At 40.3% G+C, this 25,573-nt stretch overlaps 1 protein-coding gene across 1 annotated transcript in view; it reads right to left on the minus strand.

The window, feature by feature from the left end:
• bmt2 (base methyltransferase of 25S rRNA 2 homolog) overlaps positions 1-25,573 on the minus strand; it is a 91,607-nt gene that overhangs the window by 18,495 nt on the left and 47,539 nt on the right. The window lies entirely within an intron of this gene.

Here is a 25,573-nt window from a genome sequence, read left to right on the forward strand (position 1 = left end):
ACTCTGATTTCTTTTCAGAGATGCTGCCAGACCTGCTGAGCTTTTCCAGCAATTTCTGTTCTTGTTTTGATTTACAGCATCTGCGGTTCTTTCAGTGTTTACTTATTCTTTTGTCTGTCTAACTGTTTTTCACCTTCTTTGGGTTCTATCTCCACCTATTGTTTTCAGTCCCCCTCTCCTCCTCCTGCATAAATACCAACCTTTTCCTCGTTACAGAGATAGTACGAGCTGCCGATGCTGGAGAATCTGAGATAACAAGGTGTAGAGTTGGATGAACACAGCAGGCCAAGCAGCATCAGAGGAGCAGGAAAGTTGACGTTTCGGGTCTCCATCCTTCTTCAGAAAGGGCCTTTCTTTTCGTTCTTCTCTGAACAAGGATCTAGACCCAAAACATCAGCTTTCCTGCTCCTCTGGTGCTGCTTGGCCTGCTGTGTTCATCCAGCTCTACACCTTGTTATCTCCTTTCCTAGTTACCCTTAGTTTCAAAGTGTCACTGGACTTAAAACATTAACTCTGATTTCTCTCCACAGATGCTGCCAGACCTGCTGAGTTTTTCCAGCCATTTCAGTTTTTGTATCTGATTTGTCAGCATGAATTTGCAAATGGGAAATTGTTTTTGATGAACCTGGGAGTTTTCTGATGATACTGCTAACAAATTGATAAAGCGTGACTGGATGAGATATCCTTGGATTTTCAAAAAGCTTTTGATGAGGTTCCCCCACTGGAGGTTTGTTAACAAAATTAAAGCACATGGGGTAGAAGATAATGATTGGCTAATAGACAGAAACTGAGAGGAGGAACGAATGATTCATTTTGGCACTGCTAGCATGTGACCACAAGACCCAGTGCTTGGGGCCCAGCTGTTCACGATATATACATCCAAAGGATGTATACCTCTCCAGCAATTTCTGTTTTTGTTGCCTTAAATCTGGATGGTTTGATTGTTGGACATCAATAGAGGAGTCCGATTATTTTACTAGGATGAAGATACAAAATACTTGGGTTCAGAAACAAAAGCATCTTTTACTGTAGTCTCTGTAAGTTATCAAGTTTTATTCAGGAGATGTGAACTTTGCTAACAGGGCCAGCATTTATTGCTCATCCTTAGTTGCTGTTGAGAAGGTGGCTATGAGCTGTCTTCCTGAATCTCTACAGTCTATTTTGGGAACATGGTTGGCATGAATTACTTGGATGAAGAGTCTGTTTCCATGCTGTATGAATCTATGACTCTATTTGGTATAAGTATGTTCTCTACTATTAGGGGGAATTCCAGAATTTTGACCCAGCAACAGTGATAGAACAGGGTAATGTTTCTACATCAGGTTGGTGAATGGCTGGCAGGGAAATTTGCAGCTGGTGACGTTTTTGTGTGTCTGCAGCCATGACCTTTCTAGAGCAGGGCAGAAATGGCTAGCACGAGGGGTCATAGTTTTAAGCTGGTTGGAGGAAAGTATACAGGGGATGTCAGAGGCGGGTTCTTTACACAGACAGTTGTGAGAGCATGGAATGCGTTGCCAGCAGCAGTTTTGGAAGCAAGGTCATTGGGGTCATTTAAGAGACTGCTGGACATGCATATGGTCACAGAAATTTGAGGGTGCATACATGAGGATCAATGGTCGGCACAACATCATAGGCTGAAGGGCCTGTTCTGTGCTGTACTGTTCTATGTTCTATATCTACAATTTAGATGTGGGTCCAAATGTAAGGATTTCCAAATTTGCAAATGATAGGAAACTAAGCAGGAACATGTACTGTGAGGAAGATGTTAAGTGGCTTGAGAAGGATTTGGACAGGCTTAGTGAGTGGGCAAAAAGATTATAGATGGAATATAATGTTGGGTTATCATTTTGGTTAGACTAACAGATATGCAAAGCACCTCTTAAAGGGCATGTGGATGGACAATATCAATGTTGAAAAGGACCTGAGTGGCCTTGTGGGCAAAGGACTGGAGTCTAACATAAAAGAGGATGAGAATACAGGAGTAGTGAAGTCTTGTTTTAATTGTATAGAAATTTGGTTAAACTGCACCGACATCAGTCCTATATGCAGCTTTGGTCTCTTGGCCTCAGGAAAGATATTATTATGATCGAGGAAGTGCAACAAAAGTTTCATCAGACTTGTTCCCAGGACTGTTCTCTGAACAGAGCATGGTCAAATTGGGCTAAGAGATTCTCCATCTGGCCTATTCTCTTGAGTTTCGAAGTATGAGTGGTGATCTCTTGGAAACCCGCAAAATATGTAAAGGGATAGACATAGTATATATAGATATATAGATATTATGTCTATCCCTTTACATATTTACAATTCCTCGAAACTGGGGAGTCTAGAATGCTTGGAACTTGCTCCCCCAGAGGGGTGTGAAAGCTCTGTATTTGAGAATGTTTAAAGCAGAGTTTGACAGGTTCATTACCACCAATAGCAGAAAGGGTTTTGGGCACAGTGTGGATGAGAGGCACTGAAGTGTTTGATTAGCCACAGTAAACATGGAGACAGGATGAATGGTTTTCTCCCATTAAGTTCCTGAAGATGAAAATAAGAAGCTGTAAATACATAAAGAAACTGCAGGCCTGCTGAAGGTATTACTGAAAAGATGATATAGCAATCGTTTATTGGCACCATTGATTAGATACTAATTCCAAATCTGATTATGAAAACTGCACAAACACAAGTACCGGTTTAACACTTCTAACTAAATAAAACAATGTCAAATTTTGCACTAGTCTGACAAATCAGCAGTATGACAGAATTAAAAGCGCTTTCAAAAACTGAGTACAGAGAATCATGATCACCTCAACATATTTTGCATTCAGGGCTATTCATTTTGCTTGGAACAGACGTGCAGATCTCAGCCCTTTTTGTTCATATGTATATTTATACTATTATTGCTAGATACCTTAATGTGCACAAGTTTGGAGGCGTGGAATGCTTACTGAGCTCTACGAGATGATGGAGATGAATTAACACACATAGCAGATACTAAATCACTTGCATTCTGCTAAAATATCCATTTAACTTTCCCCAACAGTATTGAATTAGTGACATTTTTTGAGTAATGTCTCCAAAGATACCACCAGCATTCAGGCTAAAATGAACAAAAAACTGCAATTGCAACAATAAGATGTTAATATTTTCATAAGCAATTATAACTTTCATTTAAAAAGCATTTTTTTTTGTTTAAAGAAAATTGTTTGTTTGCCCAAAGCAACTTATTTCAGGGAAACAATGGGCTGGTTGTTGCAACTGTACTGAAAGCAAAACTATTAAAACTTGCCATCTTTGCAGTATGAAAGGGTAGCAAGGTGGCTCAGTAGTTAGCACTGCTGCCTCATAGTGCCTGGGACCAAGGTTCAATTCCACCCTTGGATATCTGTCTGTGTGGAGTTTGCACATTCTTCCCACGTGTATGGGCTTCCTCCAGATGCTGGGAGTTCTCCCATAGTCCAAAGATGTGCAGGTTAAGTGCAACTGTCATGATAAATTGCCCGAAGTGTCGAATGTGATGACTAAGTGGGTTTGCCATGAGGAATGCAGGGTTTCAAGAATAGGGTGGGGGAGGCGGGATGCTCTTTAGAGGTTCAGTGTGGATTCAGTGGGCTGAATGGCTTTCTTCTGCATGGTAAAGATTCTATGAAATTCTTTGAAACTCATGTACAATTAAATTCAAAATCCAGATGCTGCTGTTAGTGATTCCACATTCCTCTCCACTGGATGCGTCGATGAAGTCCTCACAAAAGGAAACCTTAGAAATCACGATGTAATGAGAAAGTCACTTTTTATGCTGTAAAGTATTTTTTTCAATTTATTTTTACAACGAACCTATGTCTCACTGAATAAAGCGTAAAGACTTTTAAATGGTCTATTAAGTCATAATACATGTGTAAACAACCTCTCCAATTTGGAAAAAATTCTGTAACTGTAGAATGTCAAATTTCTCCACATAGATAAAAAAAATTCTGAAGATTTTCTAAATAAGTTTATGATACTTCAGTCTTTGCCTCCATTCCATGTAGGATTTTTTAAAAAAGTGTAAACTGCAAAGTAGTTACTAAAGGATAATCACCTTGTTCACTGTCAGAGATTTCTTTAACGTGGTGATACCACTTTTGCTGGACGATGGTTAACTTCTGTTGCTGACATCAGAATGAAAATGATCAAGAAAGGTGAAATCCTCACGAGAGAGATCACTCAATTTTGATGGACATTTTTTGAAGTCAGCATTTAGCATTGTCACATTGCAGCTAACCACAAGACCTGGGCCAGTGAGTGGCCTCATAATAATAGTTGGTTGGTTAACAACAGTGTGTAAACAAATTTGTCAATTCAAAGTACTTCACAGCAAACTAAATTAGATTGCTGAAGCCTAGCCACTGTTATCAGGTTGGAAAGCTTGGTAGAACTTTCTCAAAATAAAATGCAACAAGCAGCAATGCAGTTGGTTTTAAAAAAAATCAGTGACGTTCAGATCATAGCATCCCTTGTGTGGAAACAGGCTCTTTGGCCCAACAAGTCCACGCCTACCCATTCCCCTATAGCCCACCTTCCTAAACGTTATGGGCAATTTAGCATAGCCAATTCACTTAGCCTGCATATAATTGGACTGTAGGAGGAAACCGGAGCACTCAGAGGAAACCCACACAGACACGGGGATAACGTGCAAACTCCACACAGACAGCTGCCCGGCAGTGGAACTGAACCCGGGTCCCTGATGCCATGAGGCATCAGTGCTAACCACTGAGCCACCATGTCATCCTATGTCCTCTATCTGTTCCCTTTTCACCATTTATAGAGAGCACCTATATAAAGCATATTAGGAATGGAACATTACTAAGCAATGCTTATTTAGTTCCTGTGAGAGTTTATGTAATGGTCATGCTTAGACCATTTAGAAGTCAGCAAATTGTTTCTAAATTCAAAGGATCGGGTTAATCATGAATTTTCTTTTTCTAAATAAAATAATTGTATCTGTAACAAAATATGAAGAATTTCTGACGTGTGACTTGTGCTTTTAACAGAAAAATCCCAGATTCAAAACATAAATGATATTTTCTGGTGCTACTTAAGTGAATTGGTGAATACATCCCATCTACAGGACATCAAAACCACTAACAGACCATGGCAGAACAGAAACATGAAAACATAGAAAAAGGGAACAGGTATAGGACATTTACCCCTTTGAGGTTGCCCTGCCATTCAATATCATCAGGGCTGATCATCCGACTCAATGGACTGTTCCCGCATTCTCCCCATACCCTTTGATCCCTTTAGCCCAAAAAATGACATCTAAGTACTTCTTAAAAACAGTGTGTTTTGGTCTCAACGGTTTTCTGTAGCAGAGAATTCTATACACTCACCAATCTCTGGGTGAAGAAATTTCTCTTCACTTCAGTTTTAAATGCCCTAGCCTGCATCCTTCAACTGTGACCTTTGGTTCTGAACTCTGTGGCCATCTAGTAATGTTAGAGGTTTCTATGAGATCATCCCCCGCATCCTCCCACCCCAATTCTTCGGGACAATCCAGCATCTCTTCGTACTTCAGTCCTGCCATCCATGGAATCAGTCTGGTAAACTTAAATAGCTCAAATTATATTCTAATGACAGGAAATTCTAGGAATGCCAGTGGCTCTTTCAAGCTCTTTGTTGGAATTTTATCTGGCATCTGAAAATTACATGTGCAATTTTGTCTTTTACCTTTCTTGCAGAAGTACAGTAAACAAAGGAATATTTCTGGGAACATGTTCCAAATACTTGTGATGGATGTGGCAGGAAATGTATGGAACAAGTGAAAAGTTGGTAGAACCATTAAAAGGTAGGCTGAGGACAGTTTTTCAGAAGTTTCAAAGACAAAGCTAAATGATTCCACAACCAACAGATCATATCTAAGCTCTGCAATCCTGCCACATCCAGCCATGAATGGTGGTGGATAGTTAAACACTGACAGATAAATGTAGCCTCACTGGCGGAGAAGCCTCCACAAATATCCCCATCCTCAATGATAGAAGAGCTGAGAACATCAATGTAAAAGATAAGACTGAAGCATTTGCATCAATCTTCAGCCAGTAGTGCCGAGTGGATGATCCATTTCGACCTTTCCAGTGGTCCACAGCATTACAGATACCAGTCTTCAGCCAATTCAATTCACTCCACAAAATATCAAGAAATTGTTGGAGATACCGAGTACTGAAAAGGCAATGGGTCCTGACAACTTTCTGGCAATAATAATGAGGACTCAAGCTCTAGAGTATGTCATTCCCCTAGCCAAGCTGTTCCAATAGTTATAATACTGGCATATACCCAACATATGGAAAAATGCCCAGATACATCCTGCACATAAAAAGCAGGGTAAATGCAACCCAGCCAATTACCGCCCCATCGGTCTACTCTCCATCATCAGTAAAGCGATGAAAGGTGTCATCACCAGTTCTATCAAGTGGCAGCTGCTCTGCCTGTTTGTTGACACCCAGCTTGGGTTCTGGCTGGGCCATCAGTTCTGGACCTCATCACAGCCTTGGTTCAAATATGGAAAAACAGCTGAATTCCAGAGGTGAGGTGAGAGTGACAGCCCTTGACATCAAGGCTGCATTCGACCAGGTGTGGCATCGAGGAGCCCTGGCAAAACTGGAATCACTATGTATCAGGGTGAAATCTCCAATAGGGTGATTGGAGTCATACCTAGAACACAGGAAGATGGTTATAGCTGTTGTCAACCATCTCTGCTCCAGGATATCTCTGCAGGAGTTCCTCAGGGTAATGTCCTTGGCCCAGCCATCTCAGCTGCTTCATCAATGACCCTTCCCCGCGCGCGCCCTCCCCCCCCATCATAAGGTCAGAAGTGGAGATGTTTGCTGATGATTGCACAATGTTCACAATTCGTGACTCCTCAGATACTGAAGCAGTCCATGTTCTCATGTAACAAAATCTGGAGAATATCCAGGCTTGGGATGGTAAGTGGCAAGTAATATTCATGTCCACCATCTACAAGGCATAAGTCAGGAGTGTGATGAAATACTCCTCATTTGCCTGTTTGAGTGTAGCTCCAACATCATTCAAGCAGCTTGATATCATCCAGGACAAAGCAGCGAGCTTGATTAGCACTACATCCACAAGCATCTGGTCTCTTCACCACCGAATCTCAGTAGCAGCAGTGTGTGCTATCTACAAGGTACACTGCAGAAATTCAAAGATCCTCAGACCTTTCAAACCTCGAACAAAAGCAGAAGTTGCTGGAAAAGCTCAGCAGGTGTGTCAGCATCTGTAAAAAAAAATCAGAGTTAACATTTCAGGTCCGGTGACTACTTCCATCTGGAAGGACAAGGGCAGCAAATACGTGGGAACCTGCAAGTTCCTCTCCAGGTCATTCACCATCCTGACTTGGAAATACATCACTGTTTTTCTCACTGTCATTGGGTTAAAATCCAGGAATTCTCTCCCTAATGGTATTGTGGGTCAACTCTCAGCAGGTGGACTGCAGCAGTTCAAGAAGGTAGCTCACCATTACTTTCTCAAGGGCAACTAGGAACAGGCACTAACTGTTGGCCAGCCAATGGTGCCCACATCCCACAAACATATAAAACAAAGAATCATGGCATTTCGGAGAATTAGAAGGGGGAATGCTGGTGTGTAGGAGAATAGAATAGGGCATAGACAAATGTTACAGAGGTTGGAGGGGCAGCTATGATCATTGCGATAGACTACTGGATTCTGTTAAAAATCTAGGAGACTGAGAAAACTTTCAGTGGCATTTTAGTTTACACCAACGTGAGGGATGTTCGTACAGTGTAGTGGAACAGCTTTCTTTTGTATCTAGAATTATTATTTAACACTACTAGGTCAGAACTCTGAATTGTTCCAACATTGTACTTTTGACTCCAACTTCAGAAGGGTAACACTTCTGTGCTACATTGACATCTGCAGCATGTTATATTTATGGCTCTTTCAACAAGATTTCCAGAGTACTAAATTATGAACTGCTTTGTGCTACTGATGAAAGTCCCTGAAGAAAATTAATTGATGTTGTCTAAGCTCAATTTACATACAAAAACTTGAGCTTGCAGGTGAGAACTTTTATTCTAAATTCAATTCCACATTCTGCGTCTTTTAGCAATCAACCATATGGGTATTTGCTGGAATCATGCTTCACACCATGCACTTTGGCCTTTTGGGCAAAGATACCAAGTGAAAGGAAAGTGAGTAGTCCAGCTTAATTAGATGTGTAAAGTCAATAATAAATTTACAGAAAGGTAAAATTAAGCTTAGAGGAAATTACTTTTATAAAAAAACTTCATAAAAATTGCACTTAATCAATTTAAGCTTCGCCAGCGCTTGCATAAGTAACACCAGATGCTTTCTCAAAACCTTTTTCTGTAACTTACACATCACTGGAAAGCTCATGTGCTACAACGATGATCGTGTGGCATTGTAAAGTTTAAGTAGTCCATTTCCCCATTGCAAGGAAACAAGTGCAAATAATTGATTTCTGAATAGAAGTCAGAAGGGCAGGTATCAATGTAGTTTGAACATCTTGAATAGACAAATCATTTTCACTGACAACCCAAAACAATGTAACTACTTGACAATTTATGCTGCATTTTCTCACCCAACCTTATCTTTCTCTCTCCTTGGCTCAAAGTAATTGTAATTTAAAAGTGCATATAAATCATAATTTATTTTGGCAATTTAGATCAAAACCAATGAACCTAGACTTCTACACAGCTGTCAGCATAGTACATCAGCTGACTTTGTATCAATTGTGCAAGTCTTGTCCTTCAGAGCTGCAATGAGAAAATTAACTTTAGAACTTACCAATAAAATATAATTTGGTTATTTCTGGCTGTCCTTGCCCTATTTGAAATTAATTTTAAAACTGGAGATTGCAGTACATCACCAGCTTTTTTATCTAGCCTACACACCTATTTGAATAACCAACTCAGCAAAATAACATTTACAAAGAAATAATACTAGCAATGAGCACACAAAGCAGGTCAATGTCATTTAGTGAAATGTGTCTCATGAAATGTAAAATGCTACTGATTCATTTTCAGATTTTCATAAACAAAAGAAGACATTTCTAATGAAGACAGTTCTGAGGAAGGGTCACCAGACGCAAAACATTAACTTTGATTTTTTCTTCACAGGTGCTGCCAGGCCTGCTGAGCTTTTCCAGCAACTTCTGTTTCTCTTCCTGATTTACAGCATCCACAGTTCTTTTGACTTTTATTAAGACATTTCAAATATTTATTTTAGCCATTGAAACATAGAATGGATAAGTAATTATATAGTTAGAAAGTACTTCGACTAAGAGATATCTATACACAAGTATCAATCAGATTTATAAGCACTAATTGAACCGTGCCGTTAATGCCATTTTTAACTCTGGTTACAAAACAGTTTACACGTAACCCTTTTCCTTAGAAAAAATCTACACATAAGCTGGATCAAAAGGAATTGCTTGCAATGGTTCCACTACAATAGCTCTGTAGTATCAGTAACACAGCAGGTGACAAAAAGATAAAAATAAAATTTCATAGGGATTCAAAGATTTCTGAACAGTGGCACTGTCACCTCTTTGTCTGGACAAAGAATGAGAGATTATTAGTGATAACATACTTCATTTCTAGGTAGCAGGAACTGCCGATGCTGGAGAATCTGGGATAACAAGGTGTAGAGCTGGATGAACACAACAGGCCAAGCAGCATCATAGGAGCAGGAAAACTGATGTTTCGGGCCGAGACCCTTCTTCAGAAATGGGGGAGAGGAAGGGGGTGCTGAAATAAATAGGGAGAGAGGGTGAGGTACAGAGAAGACGGATAGAGGAGAAAATAGGTGGAGAGCAGACAGACAGATCAAAGAGGCAGGGATGGAGCCAGTAAAGGTGAGTGTAGGTGAGGAGGTAGGGAGGAGATAGTTCAGTACAGGGAGGATGGACAGGTCAAGGGGGCGGGATGAGGTTAGTAGGTAGGAGATAGGGGGTGGGGATTGAGGGAGGAGGAGGGGATAGGTTAGGGAGGTAGGGATGATCTGGGCTGGTTTTGGGATGCAGTAGAGGGAGGAAGATTGAGAAGCTTGTGAAGTCCACATTGATACCATTGGGCTGCAGGGTTCCCAAGCGGAATACGAGCTGCTGTTCCTGCAACCTTCGGGTGGCATCAGTGTGGCACTGCAGGAGGCCAGGATGGACATGTCGTCTCAGGAATGGGAGGGGGAATTGAAATGGTTCATGACTGGCAGGTGCAGTTGTTTAGTGCGAACCAAGCGTAGGTGTTCTGCAAAGCTGTCCCCAAGCCTCCGCCTGGTTTCCCCCATGTTGAGGAGGCCACAATGGGTATAGCGGATGCAGTGTACCACATTAGCAGATGTGCAGGTGACCATCTGCTTTATGTGGAACGTCTTCTTGGGGCCTGGGATGGGTGTGAGGGGGGAGGTGTAGGGGCAGGTGTAGCACTTCCTGCAGTTGCAGGGAAAGTGCTGGGAGTGGTGGGATTGGAGGGAAATGTGGAGCGGACAAGGGAGTCACGGAGAGAGTGGTCCCTCCGGAAAGCAGATAAGTGTGGGGAGGGAAAATGTCTTTGGTGGTGTGGTTGGATTGCAGATGGCGGAAGTGTCGGAGAATGACGCATTGGATTCGGAGATTCGTGGGGTGGTAGGTGAGGACGAGGGGATTTCTGTTTTGGTTGTTATTGCAGGTAGGGGATGTGAGGGATGAGTTGCGGAGAATGCGGGAGACACAATCGAGGGCGTTCTTGACCCCGGAGGTGGGGTCCATGAAAAACGAGGACATCTGAGATGTATATGGGAGTGGAATGCCTCATCCTGGGAGCAGATGCAGCAGAGGCGAAGGAATTGGGAATCGAGGATGGCATTTTTGCGGGAAGGTGGTTGGGAGGTGGTGTATTCTAGGTAGCTGTGGGAGTCGGTGGGCTTGAAATGGATATCGGTTTCTAGGTGGTTGCCAGAGATGGAAGCAGAGAGGTCCAGGAAGGAGAGAGAAATATTAGAGATGGTCCAGTTGAACTTAAGGTTGGGGTGGAAATGAATGAAATGTTCCAGCTCCTCATGGGAGCATGAGGCGGCGCCGATACAGTTATCAATGTAACGGAGGAAGAGGCGGGGTTTAAGGCCATTGTAGCGAGGGAAGAGGGATTGTTCCATGTAACCTACAAAAAGAGGCAGGCATAGCTTAGGCCCATGCGGGTACCCATGGCCACGCACTTTGTCTGTAGGAAATGGGAGGAATTGAAAGAGAAGTTGTTGAGGGTGAGGATGAGTTCGACTAAATGGTTGATGGTGTTGGTGGAGGGGGACTGGTCGGGCCTGCTGCACAGGAAGAAGCAGGGGCCTTTAGGCCATCTGCATGGGGAATGCAGGTATATAAGGACCGAATGTCCAAGGTAAAGATGAGGTGTTGGGGACCAGGGAACTGGAAGTTCTGGAGGAGGTGGAGGGTGTGGGTGGTGTCACAGACGGAGGTAGGGTGTTCTTGGGCCAAGGGGGAGAAAATGGAGTCGAGATAGGTGGAGATAAGTTCGGTGGGGCAGGAGCAGGCGGATACAATGGGTTGACCAGGGCAGTCAGGCTTGTGGATTTTGGGAAAGAGACAGAAGCAGGCAGTGCGAGGTTGGGGAACAATGAGGTTTGAGGCTCTGAGTGGAAGGTCACCTGAGGTGATGAGGTTGTGGATGGTTTGGTCATCAGGGATAGGGTAATGATCAAGGGGGCAGTAGGAGGTGGAGAGTTGGCGCCTGGCTTCAGTGATGTAGAGGTCAGTGCCCCATACTACAACTGTGCCTCCCTTGTCCGCAGGGATTATGGTGAGGTTGGGATTGGAGTGGAGGGCTGCATCTTCTGTGGGAGAGAGGTTGGAGTGGGTGAAATGGGTGGAGAGGTTGAGGCAATTGACGTCTCGACGGCAGTTGGAGATCAAGAAGTTGAGGGAGGGTAGGAGGCCTTGGGGTGGTGTCCAGGAGGAGGGAATGTGTTGGAGGCGGGAGAAGTAGAGGGAGGGTTAGGCTCATGGTTGAAGCAAGCAAGCACGGAGATGGAGGCAGCAGCGGAAAAACTGTTCATTTTCCAGTATTCGTTGATGTGTGGGTGGAGGGGGACAAAGCTGAGCCCTTTACCGAGGGCTGGCCATTCATCCTCAGTAAGGGGGAGGTCTGGGGGGGATGGTGGACACTCAGCAGGGCTGGGTGCTACTGTCTCCTCTGGAGCTGCTGGCTGTGAAGCAGTGGGTGGGGCGACATTGGCATCGGTTGTGGGCCGTGCAGCGTCGGCTGTGGGTGGAGTTGCGGTGATGGGCGGAGCGGGGTAGGCAGCAGCAGCAGCAGCAGCGGTGATCGTAGGCGCGTCTTCAGTGTCTGTGGTGCTGGCCTCGGAAATGGAGGTGGTGGCATCAGCAGCAGTGTCAATGGCGTTCGCTGTCGCGGAAGTGGTGGACCCAGTGGTGAAGGATGTGACGTCATCCATGGGTTCTCCGACAATGGCCACGTGGCCAATAGTGGCGGGCACATTGTGGGGAAGGTCCTGGTTAGGGTTGGGGATTTGGGAGGTGGAAGAAGCCCATTTTGGGTGGTAGGCACTGGTAAGTTTATTGTACTTATGATTTTTAGTGCCCAATAAAGCTGAGTAGAATTGAGAGTTCAGGTTGTGGATCTTATGAAGAATAAAAATAAACAGGAGAGGTCCTTTGCAGGTCTGGGAGAGGGAGGCTCTGGGCTGGGGTAGATTTCACTGTAGTGCCAGGAAATGCTGGCGCATTGCTGTGACTATGTGTTTCAGGAGTCACAGGGAGAATCAGATTATCAATTATCTCAGATTCTCCAGCATCTGCAGTTCCTACTGTCTCTGAATCAAATTCATTGTATCCTGCTTTGTAAAACTAAAAAAAAAGTTTGCAATAGATAGCATTACAGCACATTGGCAAAATTGAAGTTTTTTTCATTAAAAATGGTTGTTGACTCTGTGTGTAAAGATTAAGTCTAGTTCAGTTACTTCATCTCCACTCACTTTGATGGTGACCTGGTAATTGACATGACAGGCAAGGATATAAATCATACAGAGTAGTAGCTCATAGAGTCTGAAACCAAAGCTTACATCCAAGGCAGAACAAATAAACTTGTCACATTAGAATGTGGCAGCTCTCGAGAAGAAAACACAATCAATCACTTCATGAAGGAAGTTGGAACGCGAGTGACTGGCATCCCAATAAGAAACCCTTCTGACAGAACCAAGTTGACACAGACTACTCAACAAACATGACATTACCAATTTTTGATCATTAGAAAACCTGTTATTGGAACCAACTGTCACTGAACAATTTCTACTCTGTCAGTTACAAATAATGGAAAAGGCAATAATCTTGTTGGATCTTACTTTTAATAGAAATAACAATGTTATTTTTGTGGAAATTGGGCAGCGAGTTAAACATGGAAATCCAGAAGTTACTGTCCATGATGCCCTGTTCCTCCAAAAAAATAGCGTGATGATAATATCTTATCATCTGACTCACGAACCAAATGCATTGATGAGTGCCAAGTTGCTGAACGTTCAAGACGTATTTGGACTAAGCACACCGAACCAAGGGCTTGTCCACTACAGTTTAAGTATTTTTTCAACTTCATGGAAAGTCTTATTAACAGGTCTACTGAGCATCAGGGTCACATTTTGTAAGATAATTCTCTTGCGATATGTTTTAGGTATTTCACTATGTTAAAGGTATTATTTAGATATAAATTGTTGTTATTACAGCTGTTATCCATTCTCTTTGAAAATAAAACTTTATAAGGAATCTCATTCTTTCAGATTTAAGATAACATGGTGTGAAGCTGGATGAACACAGCAGGCCAAGCAGCATCAGAAAAGCAGGAAAGTTTGACGTTTTGGGTCAGGACCCTTCTTCAGAAAAAAAACATTAAATTAGTTTTGGAGATTATGTACCAAAATTTTCTAATTTCATGGTTTGTACATTTTAGTGGCACATTCATTTTTAGGTGGTAGAAATGTTTAAATTTAATATATATAAGGGATGGCAGGCAGATAGAAGATAATTGTCATTCAAAAGTATTTTTAAGTTAATAAGGTCAGCAGCAGAAATGGGATAACACTAAACAAAAGGTCGACTCCTTTGAGTGTCTTGGAGAAGCCGAAATAGCTACAGCTGCCTCCATAAAGGACTTAACTTGTTCACATGGGTCCCAGAGTTAAAAGAGTAAAATTAATTGATTTGGATCAATTTCTGGAACGTTCCATTACTATGGAAGTAGGATATGCAAAGTACTTATTGGTTTTAGGTTTATCTGTGAATATTCACACACAAACACATAGTCAGCTTTGAACTGTGCAATTTAGAACCAGCGAATCTGTTAGATACTGTAAAGGACGTATGGTTGAGAAGCCGTGCTATCAAAAACAAGAGGTATTTCTGAAACAAGTCTGCAGTGAGGCCCATGTTTCAGCTCGGCATGAAGCCCAGTTATGGTGTGTTTAAGAAAAGTTCAAGGATCTTTTAGCCGAATGTTAGTGGAAGGATCCCAAGAAATGTCATAATTTATTCAATCGTGAGGCTACAGATTAGAATCAAAGTGAATTCCTGAAAGGTGTGACACCGTTCGGCTTGGTTCAAGGAGAATTTTGAGTTTAGAGTATTTATTTATGAGATACAATGATAATTCAATAATACCTGTTTTATTCAACTCTTGTACAGTAACGTATTTGTTTAAAATGCTAAATCTTGCAGCGATTTTATTTTACTTAATTCAATTTATTTTGAAAATTAATGGTCTTCCTTCAGAGCAGAACTGAAAATGTTAAACTTTTTAAATCTCTTTCCTTTTCCTTCCAATTCCTTTTTCTCTCTCTGAATCCAATTCTTTTTTTGCCTGTCAATATCATTTCCTGTACACAATTTGACAATGAAGTCAATACTTTAGCTTACATTTTCTCATTCAATCTGTGCTACTTACTGAAGATTCTTCATGCTAAATGGCTGAGAAGATGCACAGTTGCTTGGCTAATTCACATAGATCCCAAGTACTCAGTAGATAATATGCACTTTTTGGGCTTTGAATTTATAGAAAATTCCTGTTCAAATCACCCACAAGTAGCAAGCCCAATTGTAATAAGTAGTACCACTTAGAGAAAATGTTGTGTTTAAAAACAAGGGGAAGTTTCTTCCTAACTGGCTAAAATCATAGTTCAGTGTACAAAGACAGAAATGACTGCTCATGCGGAATTAACCAAATTGATTAGTCAGGGAGAAATGGACAAATATTGGAAGCAGAGTAAGATACCAGGACACGCATATAATGAGGAAAGGCAGTGGGATGAGTTCTGGATTGCAACACACATATTGAGAGAAATGGCATTCAATTTTGAATGATAAGCAGCCCCACGATTCTAACTGCAACAAAAGGACTGGTAACTGAAACACTTTAGCTGTGGTACATGGAACTTCACAATTTGTACTCACCCACACTGCAATACAATCCCTCAGAAACATTATTTTCCAAGGAAGGGAGTTCTCAGTACGTAACTAGAGAATAATGTCCAACAGAAAGAGCAGGAGGGGACACCGGTCAAAAAAAAAACTTTCACAAAGCAGACAGACATTAGTTATTAGTTACCACTTCAAATGTATAGCTAAAAGCAGGTACATGCAAAAATTGCACATTTTTTATTATGGATAAAGCTGACATTATGAAATTGAGAACTACACTTTCAATGCCATTAAAACAGTTTCAGTAATTATGAACTTGCTTCACTGCTTAAAAACCCAAGCATTCCACATTCAACACAGCATGACTGAGGCAATGAATTTTGTAGGGATATTAAGTTCATAGAGTAGAAGCTCTAACCTGCTCACAGATTGCCAATTGATTGCTTCTTGGAATGTTAAACATGTGGCCTTCAAAAGCACATGCTGGCAGTAATTTCTGGATTCACACATACTGCTCCAGAAGTTGCAGTCAGTTTCAGAGGAATAATGATGGTGAATGTTGATGGTTTCACTATCATTACCATCAGTAAATTCAGGCCTGCATTTTCTAATTCTTTTTGGATAATTTACTGGCTCATCAGGTTTATAACTACGGTGTGTATATAAATTACATTGCCATTTTTCAAAAGGAAATAGTATTCTTATTGTATTATAAGTCCCAAAAGACATCAAGCTGGATTATCAATAGTCTCTAACTGCAAGCATGTCCCCCATCTTAGCTGAGACCAAGTGCTAAATAATTTTTCATTCAACACCATTCATGTAAAAATATGAAATACCAAAATGTTATTCTGCTAATAACAGCTCCTGTACATTCAACATTTTAAGATAAGCCTTTCAGATTATATACTATGCTGCAATATGTAACTTCTTACATATCAACTGACTCACTTTCTCATACACGACCAAAAAGCTATAAGATAAAACAAAGAACTGTGGATTCTGGAGATCTGAAACAAAAACAGAAACTGCTGGCGAAACTCAGCAGGTCTGGTAACATCTGTGCGGAAAAAGAAGGCATTTCAAGTCCAGTGGAAAACAACCAACAAGGAAAAAGTGACATTTATGTTGAAGACAAGGTTATGGGCTAGGGTTAGAGGTGAGCAAATAAGTGAAGAGAGAGCCCAGAGGCAAACAGAGACACGTGACTGGGATAAGCAGATGAGGGGATGATTGATCGCAGACCAGGGCAGAAGTAAAGCTGAACAAGTAATAATGACTGAAGAGAAGCTAAAGAAATAATGAGAGCTATAAAGCATAGTCAGTGCAGCATTTTTGTCATAATCAAGCCTACTTGAAGGTTAGTGATTAAAATCTCTTTGCATGAATTATAGCTTAACAGCTGCATTGGGTTCATATTTGGCAAAATGGTACAATAAAGTTGAAGCACCACAACCCAATGCTTTGCTTTATTCACAGTAACATGGCCTCTTGTTAAATTAATATCAACTTTCCAGGATATATGAGCATAAAAAAAATCAACAACTTTTTTCTAACTCTAGCAACAGCTCGCTATTCAACAGGAAATCTCTCATTGCTAGCTTCAATCAACTTTCTCCATGATAAACATTCTTGACCCCATTTGAAATCAATTTTCAAGTAAGTAGTACTAATCTAGATGTTCTTTCTTTCATCCTCTGTTCCAAATATGGCATGGTATAATCAAACCTTTTCCCTGCACCTGGTATTAAATCTGCGCTTCAATTTACTTCCAAAATCACGCTGAAATAATGCCCTATCACACAAGTCAATATAGTAGCAAACCTAAATATCTCCTACTAGCCAAGCCACATTATGGGCACTCTAACAGTGCAGCATTCTTTATCGTGTTGACAAGTGTTTAAAAAAAATTCATTTTCCAGATATTAGTTGAGTTCTACTACACAAGTAGAAATCACGACATATATTTTTTCCACTTACAATCTATTTGCCACAAATGACTCAAAAATGTCAACATTTTTGGCTTTGTTGTGACTAATCCTTCAGATCAGATTATAATGGCAGCCTAAATGTAAAAGACAACATGCACACTGTTTTCCTGGCAAAACATCAATCATCGGCTGCTATTAACCGTTTGAAATGCGTTTTGGTCTGGGCATAGTACCCAAAATGTTCAACAGCTGAACAATCAGATGGCCTCCTTCTTAATACTGCAAGGAGTCACACTCTTTTTCTTAATATTTTCATGTTTCAATTATATCATGAAATGTTATAAAGTGTTGTCAAATGCCACATGTTATTTTCCATATCACACCAGTAAAGCACAAAGTTATGCTTGTCTATTCTCTTAGGCAAGGGATTGTTCAGGCAACCAATGCCAATGCTCAATTATCAAATGACATGAAATGCACTTGTAAAAATACTAAGATAATTAGCCCCTCCAATCTCTCTCCTTCCTTAAGATGGGATATTCCAGTTTCAGAAGATATTTTAGCCAGCACTGTAGCACAGTACTGAAACATTCATTATATTTCCTGACAGCCTTAGGATTCTAAATCATCATAACCTATTTATGAAGCTGCCCTTTTTAAAGCAAGCTTCCTTGACAAGCACTGCATTAAAGTTGTTAAAATTTTGTATGGCAACAAGTGAAGAACATTTTCTAAGAGTCTAATCAAGAGCACAGGAGATCTAAGTGACTCATGCAGGATGAAAATATTCACTGAATTAATCCGTTTGAAACCTATCATAAACCATGTGGTTCTCTATATTAAGCCAATGTATCAACTAAACTGAACAAACTTTTGAATGAAAACATGCAGTAAACTAGATTGAATGAAGTGGAGGTACACTGCTGTTTCACCTGGAAGGTGTATATGGGGCTTAGGTTAGTGTGGAGTAGTGGAGGTAAATAGGGAGGTGTTGCACCTTCTGTGATTGCATGGGAAGATGCCGTGATGGTGTCAGGGGGGTTACTGGAGTAGAGGTGGTGTGAACCAGGATGTCTCAGAGGGAATGATCCCTGCAGAATGCTGACTGGGGAGAGAAGGGAGAAATGTGTATCTGGTAGTAGCATCTAACTGGAGACAGTAAAAGTGGTGGCTTATGATCCTCAATCTAGTTTACGGTATTCCCTGCGAACAATGTAGTCTCTTTGATACAAAGTAGTGGGGGCGGGGGGGGAAGAGAAGAAGAGACAAAACACAGTCTGAAAGACTGCTTTGTGGAGCATCATGCTCTGTCAGCAAAAAATGACCTGAACTTCCAGTTGCCTGCTACTTCAATATGTAACTATGTTCCCATGCTAACATTTCTCTCTCAGGCCTGCTGCAGGGCTCCAGCAAAGCTCACTGGAAGATGGAGGAACGACACTCCATTTTCAGACTAAGTATCTCACAGCCTTCAGGACTCAGCGGTGAGTTTAACAATTTCACAATGTAAATGTGTTTTTTGTGTCCCCCCCACATCTGTTTTGATTGGGTATTTTCCAGCAAACCCTTTTTCAAACATTCACACTTCTCAATAGCACCCTACTAAGCATTTATCTCCCTCTCAATTTATCAGCAATCTCTTGATTGTCTCTATATTTTTTATTTCTCACACTATCTCAATGTATTCTATTCGCTCCTTACCACGACCAATCAGTGAATTCCCAACTCAAACCCCATCTTCAGTATAAATACAATCCTTTCCCAGCTGCTTTCAGTCATAAGGGTCGCTGATCTCAAAACATTAACTCTGATTTTCTCTTTACAGAGGCTGACAAACCTGCTAAGTTTCTTCATCACTTTCAGGGTGGGGGTGTTACCATTGATCAGCCATCTAAGTACGGTGGCTAGAAGAGTACATGAGACAATGTCGATGGGTATTCTGTGGTGAATAGCTCACTTCCAGCGTCTCCAAAGCCAGCCTGCCATCTACAAAGCAAAAATCAGCAGTGTCATGAAATACGCTTCTCTTTTCTGGATTACTGAAAATCTAATACCTCTCAAGGAACTTTGCATCAACAGGATGAAGTAATCCACTCGATTAGCATCTTATTCACTACTTTAAACATACAGTCCTTCCACCAGCAAAGCACAGTGACAGTAAAGTGTGCCATCCACAAGATGCACTGCACCAACTCATCAAGGACCCTCAGATAATGCATTCCAAACCAATCCTTCTATCAAAAAGGCAACAATGCCATAGGAACAGCATCACCTGCAAGTTCTTTGCCAACCTACATTTCATCCTGAATTGAAACTATATAGGAAGCTATTCCTTCACTGTCAATGGGTCAAAATTTTACAATTTCCTTCCTAGAAGCACTTCAGATGTACCTATAGCATTTGGACTGCAACAGTTCAAGGCAAACAGGAATGGTACCAAATGTTGGTCAGGCAAATAATTTACACATCCCATGAATTAATAAATGAAGTAGTAAATTTTAACACTGCGCTGACCATATACAAACAAAAATTACAAATATAATGTACATGTATGTAAATAAGAAAAAAATCTAGCACTTTCAATATTTACCTCTGGTACACCATTTCCAACTCTTTCAATTTAAGCAGTACCAATTAATACCAGTCAACCTTTGATCCACTGTGTGACATTTCCTCTAACACCAAACTCCAGACTTTGTCGCAAGCTTCCTGTTTAGCAAAAATCTTCTGAAAATTTACACACATTACAAAATTGCCTTCCAAAACAAACATGATTACATTTGCCAAACTTTGCAAAACCATTAAAAGTCTCTAGTTATTCTTCAACATCTGACACACACCCAAATATACACTAATATAATTTTGTGCTGTGTGTTTTAAAGGATGTGGCTGGTCTAAGTCTGCAGATGCAGGAGTCAGAGTCAATACAGTGTGGAGCTGGAGGAACACTGCAGGTCAGGCAGCATCAGAGGAACAGAAAAGTCGACATTTTGGGTCAGGACCCTTCATCAGAAGCTGTACACTGTTTGCCATTAATCAAAAAAATTATAAATTTGCATTTATAAAAGAACTTAAAATTTAAATCTCACAGTTTCTGTTAGCTTCTCTAAATTCTTTCAAAAATCCTATAGTTCATCTAATTACAGCCCAGCACAAAATCACCTGGAAATCCAATAGAACATAATAGCACAGTACAGGCCCTTCGGCCCTCGACGTTGTGCTGACCTGTCATACCGATCTCAAGCCCATCTAACCTACACTATTCCATGTACGTCCAAATTCTTATCCAACGACGACTTAAATGTAGCTAAAGTTGGCGAATCTACTACCGTTGCAGGCAAAGCGTTCCATTCCCTTATTACTCTGAGTAAAGAAACCACCTCTGACATCTGTCCTATATCTTTCACACTTCAATTTAAAGCTATGCCCCCTCGTGCTCGCCATCACCATCCTAGGAAAAAGGCTCTCCCTCTCCACCCTATCTAACCCTCTGATTATCTTATATATTTCAATTAAGTCACCTCTCAACCTTCTTCTCTCTAACAGAAACAGCCTCAAGTCCCTCAGCCTTTCCTTGTAAGACCTTCCCACCACACCAGGCAACATCATAGTAAATCTCCTCTGCACCCTTTCCAAAGCTTCCACATCCTTCTTATAATGCGGTGACCAGAGCTGTACGCAATACTTCAAGTGCGGCCGCACCAGAGTTTTGTACAGCTGCAGCATAACTTCTTGGTTCCGGAACTTGATCCCTTTATTAATAAAAGCTAAAACACTGTATTGCCTTCTTAACCGTCCTGTCAACCTGGGTGGCAACTTTCAAGGATCTGTGTACATGGACACCGAGATCTCTCTGCTCATCTACACTACCAAGAATCTTACCATTAGCCCAGTACTTTGCCTTCCGGTTACTCCTACCAAAGTGCATCACCTCAATCTTGTCTGCATTAAACTCCGTTTGCCATCTCTCAGCCCAGCTCTGCAGCTTATCTATGTCTCTCTGCAACCTAAAGCATCCTTTGTCACTATCCACGACTCCACCGACCTTAGTGTCGTCTGCAAATTTACTAACTAATCCTTCTATGCCCTCATCCAGGTCATTTATAAAAATGACAAACAGCAGTGGACCCAACACCGACCCTTGCGGTACACCACTAGTAACTGGTCTCCAGGATGAACATTTCCCATCAACTACCACCCTCTGTCTTCTTTCAGTAAGCCAATTTCCGATCCACACTGCTATATCTCCCACAATTCCATTCCTCCGCATTTTGTACAATATTTTCATAACCAATTTCCGCCCTGTTATTTTTATCCATCTTTCGCTGTCTTCTATTATTCATTGATTTTCACTTCCACCATGCTTTTATTTAAACAATTATCAGTGAAGACTTAATTGAAATCTCTATTATGCCTTTATCCTGGCTTTCCATCTTTGATGGATTGTCATTTAATTATAATCTATGAAAACCCTTATTAATTTCCCCTATATTGCTTACTATTTATTCTATATTCCTTTTTGGCTCTTATACGTCCCCTTTTCACCTCATTTTGTACATTCCTCACAATTTTCTTGCATACTGTTCATCTAGTTGTATAAGTAGCCTCCTTTTCAAGCTTCACTTTATTTGTAACCTGTGTGTCTGGGAAAAGGATAGATATTTTATTAAATTATCTATTGCATAGAGTCGTAGAGGTCTACAGCACAGAAAAATATTGTGCCAGTCAAAAACAATCACCTAATTATTCTCATCCCATTCTCCAACACTCCTTAATAGTCTTGTACATCTTGGCATTACAAGTGTTAATTTAAATACCTCTTAAACGTTATGAAAGTTTCTACCTCTGACAACCATACAGGCAGTGAGTTTCAGATTCTCTCTACTCTCCAATTAATAAAAAAAAAGTTTCCTTACATCCTCTCCAAACCTGCTGCTCCTTACTTTAAGTCTATTACACCAGTCTTTGATCCCTCCACTAGGAGGGTCTACCTTATCTAACCCCCTCATGATTTTTTACACCTCAAATCATATATATCTCCTTCAGTCTTCCCTGTTCCAAGGAAAACAGCTTCAGTGTATCCATCCCTCGTCATAACTAAAACTCTCCAGCCCAGGCAACATCCTGGCAAGTCTCCCCTATACCTTCTCCAGTGCAATCACACCCCTACTATAATGTGAATTTCAGAACTGCGCAAAATATTCTAGTTGTGGCCAAACCAACTTTTTCTACATTTCTAGCATAGCCACCCTGCTCTTAAGCTCTGTACCTCAGTTAATAAAGGTAAGTATCCCACATGCCTTTTTAAACACTTTCTCTGCACGTCCCACCAATTTAAGGGTGGTTTGCCACAATTGTTAATCTATCTACTAAGTTTTTAACCAAGTTAATTTGAAGGCATTTTTTCTTTTTCACTAAGCCATGTTTTTTTTCCCCAGTCCAACTCACCTACCTATGAATCTTAATTCCCCTTATATATTCTCACACTGAGACTATGTTGCGCTCACTCTTACCGATGTGTTACTACTTTCTCTCAGTTAGCTGCTCCACTCTATTTCTCCAAACCATATCGTATGTACCCAATAGTCATGACTTTTTGAAAATCAATGATTTTTAATGTGGTTTTTATTCTAATTAGAGGGGGTGCCACTAATGAGGACGTTTGAAAAAAGAACAAAACTGACAGTAAACAATGACCTAAGATCGCTGTGCAATAGATAACATTTGTAGAGGTGATATGCAATGAAAAGTAAATGCTACCAAAACACCAGCTAAATAGTTTTGAGAAACAGTGTGTGGATAACAGCACAGTGCTCTTGATTTAACAGAACCCTGGAATAATAATAGCACAGAAGATGGTTACTTAGCCATTGTCGTCTTCTTCGGTATAGTAAACTATTTAATCCCACTACCTTTCTCTTTGACCACAGCCATATTTTTTTTTCTTGAAGTAGTTATCTAGTTCTCTTTTAAAAGATCTGTTGAATCTGCTTCCATTGCCCTTTTATGCTTTGCTTTCGAAATCATAACATGGTTGATAGACAAGAAACTCATCATGTGGTTTCCAGTTTTTTTTTGTCAACCATGTCTAGTTTAGCTGACGAAGAGTGCAGTGGTTCAATCTTGTGATCTTTCTGTGATTCAGCATGTTATTAGAATCTCAACTGATTGGATTTTGTACTTGTCAGTGAATTCCACTCCTCAGTAATAAACAAAGTTACATTCCTACAGAGCACTTAATGTGCACAATTACCAGTATATCTGTATGGTGCACCATCATATTTAGGCTGATAAATAGCATTCATATTCTGGCAGCTCCTTTCAGTGTGTCTTATTACAATGTCTTTTTGCCTGTCATGATGAATTATTACTCATGATTATTCATACCAATGTTTAAGTGCCAACACAGCAAGCCGCATTGTAGTTAGGTTTCAGAGGTAGACTGGTTCTGGATTAGGAAAGGGATCAAAGGTTATGGGGAGAAAACAGGGGAATGGGGTTGAGAAACATATCAGCAACAATCGACTGGTACTGCAGACTTGATGGGCCGAATAGGTTAATTCTGCTCCTACACATTATGATCTTATAGTCTAACTTACTTGTCTCAGACTGACAGTGAATATGTTGAGGCGAGAGAAACAAAAGGCTCAGAGATGATCGCTAAAAAATACACTTACACAACAAATATCACAAATCAATATCTGCTCAATGAAACCTTTAAGAGCCTCAAGACTGCAGTCAGCCAATTAGAATTATTGATATGAAATTTCAATTAAATTGTCAGTTTCGTGGCTTGGAAAATTTTCAGGTTGGAGCTACCAAAACTTCAACCCTTTGAAACATGTTGGTTAATTGCACTGGCACTGGTGAGTCACGAAATGTTTCTCTATTCTTTCATTAAGTTTTCTCTCTCTGCTTTTCCTCTCCATCTTTATTCCTTTGTATTTTTGCTCCCTTTTTTGTACTGTTTACCTTTGCTACACTTGTGTTTTTCTCTTCCATTTCTGATTCTCTAACACAGTGCGTCTCTTCCATTTATGCCTCGTCCTTCATTCTCATGTCTCTGCTCTCTTACTTTATTTTCTATTCACTTTTATCCCTTGTCTTTCTGATTTTTGTCAGATCAGCAGTTTTCTCTTTGTGTAGCAGTGAAGGTGTTGCATTGAGTGCAACATAAAATAGATCAGTATACAGATCAAAAAAAAACATTATTAGAGCTGCAAACTGATTAAGTAGAACCATGATGAAAGGTTACCATTGAACTCATTCAGCTTAAAATATATCACAATAGAATTATAGACCTTGTCCATTTAAAACAAAAATAAGAAAATTTTTTTTTTAAAAAGTGGGTTCCATTTCGACAAAAGAATATTTGGATATATTTTATTTGTATCTAAAAAACGAATCACTATTTATTCCTGTAACTTCTTCCAAACTCTCTCTCTCCAAAGTCAATTTTCTGAAAATATGTTGCAATGGTCTTATGGATCTCTAGTCCCACCTCTCCCATAAGTGTGTCATACCATGTTTATTAAAAATAATTTTTAAAAAATGTTTTAGTTTGCACTTGTGTGGCTATAAGGAATGTGTTCACATGCAAAATTATAATCAAGTCACTTACAATTTACAACATAAGCAGAAAACGCTAGATCAATTCAAACCATCTGCCTTCACTTCATAAATTACTAAAGCTCACGCATTCCCCACCTTCATGTCTGAAGCATTTATAACAGTTTGACTAATAAAATATTTGTACAAACAATTCATATATGCAAGTTGAGTTTGTACATGTAGATCGAGTAAGTAGAGAATAATGGGTTTAATCGCTTTAATTATTAGACTTTCCTGCTATCAAGCACAGTTCAAACTAGATATACAAAGCATCCAAAGTACATATTCCTTTTCTGACATGTTTCTGTGCACTTAATTCAAAAATAAAATTGACTGAAATTAAGGTCAATCATTCAAAATAAATTGCCAATTTCAGTTTTCAAAATTCCAACTATCCCATTAAATGCTTCTATAGATATGTATTTTATGTCCGACATGGATACCCTGAGGAAATATGTCTAATAAACTGAAATTATTGCAATTCATACCCGTACTTCTTAAATTCGCTCATGGGAAGTGGGCATTGCAGGCAAAGCTATCTTGAATTGCCCAGAGGGAGGTTAAGTCTCAAGTATAGTGGTTCTGGAGTCAAATGTAAGGATGG

This window comes from Stegostoma tigrinum, chromosome 18 (genome assembly GCF_030684315.1).
Source record: "Stegostoma tigrinum isolate sSteTig4 chromosome 18, sSteTig4.hap1, whole genome shotgun sequence".
NCBI lineage: Eukaryota > Metazoa > Chordata > Chondrichthyes > Orectolobiformes > Stegostomatidae > Stegostoma > Stegostoma tigrinum.